Source organism: Tachyglossus aculeatus, chromosome 18, assembly GCF_015852505.1.
Source record: "Tachyglossus aculeatus isolate mTacAcu1 chromosome 18, mTacAcu1.pri, whole genome shotgun sequence".
NCBI lineage: Eukaryota > Metazoa > Chordata > Mammalia > Monotremata > Tachyglossidae > Tachyglossus > Tachyglossus aculeatus.
This window is the reverse complement of record NC_052083.1, coordinates 22,498,268-22,500,081: the sequence shown is the minus strand read 5'-3', so window position 1 is coordinate 22,500,081 and position 1,814 is coordinate 22,498,268. Positions and strand designations below refer to the sequence as shown.

General features: G+C 43.2%; 1 pseudogene; it reads left to right on the top strand.

Moving 5' to 3' along the window:
• The first annotated feature begins 400 nt into the window (after nt 1-400).
• Nucleotides 401-1,405, top strand: LOC119940057 (annotated as a pseudogene).
• Nucleotides 1,406-1,814: the final 409 nt, after the last annotated feature.

Below are 1,814 nucleotides of genomic sequence, written 5' to 3'. Positions count from 1 at the left end.
TTCAGTTACCAAATGACACCTGGTATTTAATTCTCAAGAACTTTCTCAGAATCCATAAAAACAATACTTCCATCATTGGGTAACATTCTCCTTTCCATTTGGTCATCTCAGACTTCTTTCATGGCAATGGGTAGGATACCTGAGACTAGGATTAGTGGAGTGTAAGATTCAATGACTTGTGGTTTAGGTACTCCCAGATGTGATGTGTGTTTGATATAAATGAAGTTTGGGGTCTTTCCTCTGAAAAATATGAAATTTATTCAACCGCTTTCCATCTAATTCTGACCAGTGTCACTGAAAATCTGAACATCTATATCGTCACTATGGTGGGGGACCTGGTTATTACGTTTTTAATTATTTTGACTCCGGGTTCTCTCCCCTCTTTTAAATAGTCACTGCCATGCTGCCAATCCGTTAGGACAGAAACTCCACTCTCCGCCTGCTGCAGATGAAAGGCAAGACACTAATGGCAGCTGGAAATGGCACTTTGGTAACAGAATTCATTCTTTTTGGATTAACTGATGACCAAAATTTACAAGCCATCCTTTTTGGACTCTTTCTAGTGATCTACGTGATCACCCTGATGGGCAACCTTGGCATAATTATATTAATTTGGGCAAGCTCCCAATTACACACCCCTATGTACTATTTCCTCAGCCATTTGTCTCTTTCTGACATGTGCTATTCATCATCAGTCACTCCAAAGATGCTGGAGAACCTCCTGCAGGGGAAAAGAACCATTTCTTTTATGGGTTGTGCTGTTCAGTTTGCTGTGGCTGCAACCTTTGGGACCAATGAGTGCTTCTTACTAGCAGTGATGGCTTTTGATCGCTACTCTGCCATCTGCAGGCCGCTGCTCTACCCGCTCATCATGTCCAACAAGGTGCGTGTCCAGCTGGTCATGACTTCCTATGTAAGCAGCTGTGTCAATGCTGTGATTTTTGAAAGTTCGGTGTTTAGTTTGTCCTTCTGTGGGCCAAATGAAATCAATCACTTCTACTGTGATTTCCCTCCTTTGCTGGAGCTTGCCTGTTCTGACCCCCAAGTGGCTCAAGTCTTGAATTCTATCACTTCGATTCTCATCATTTTGAGCACGAGTTTTATTATAGCCATCTCCTATCTGTGTATCATCTCTGCAATTCTGAGAATCCCCTCCAATGAGGGGAGACACAAGGCTTTCTCCACCTGCACCTCTCATCTGACCGCCGTCATGCTGTTCTATGGGACTCTGGCATTTATTTATATGCAGCCAAACTCCAGGTACTCAATGGATCAGAGGAAAGTGGTGTCTGTGTTTTACATGGTTGTGATCCCCATGATGAACCCCCTGATTTACAGCCTGAGGAACAAGGATGTGAAGGAAGCACTGAGAAGATTATTGATTCTTAAAAGGCGTCCTGATTGATTGATGCAATGAACAAGAAGTTTTTTTGATCCTCACATAATTAAGGGAAATGAGGTTAGCTGTGTTACCCTAAGGTTCTAAAATCAGTATTGGGGTAGAATCTTCCCTTTGTGTATGAGACAATTGGGTATAAATGATTCTTTCCAGGTGAAGAGGGGATAAGACCTTCCTTCTGCCCCTTTCAGAATTTCTCTTAATTCTGGGCCTGGTCTGGGATTATTACTGCTGCTGCTTTCACCAAACAGCAAGCCAGCCAGGGATATGGGCAAGGGAAGAAGCATTGTATAGTGGATAGTGCCTGGCCCTGAGAGTCAGAAGGTCATGGGTTAGTACCATGTCAGTACAATCATTCATCCTATCCCAACTGGATTACTGCATCTGCCTCCTTTCCAACCTTCCATCCTTCTGT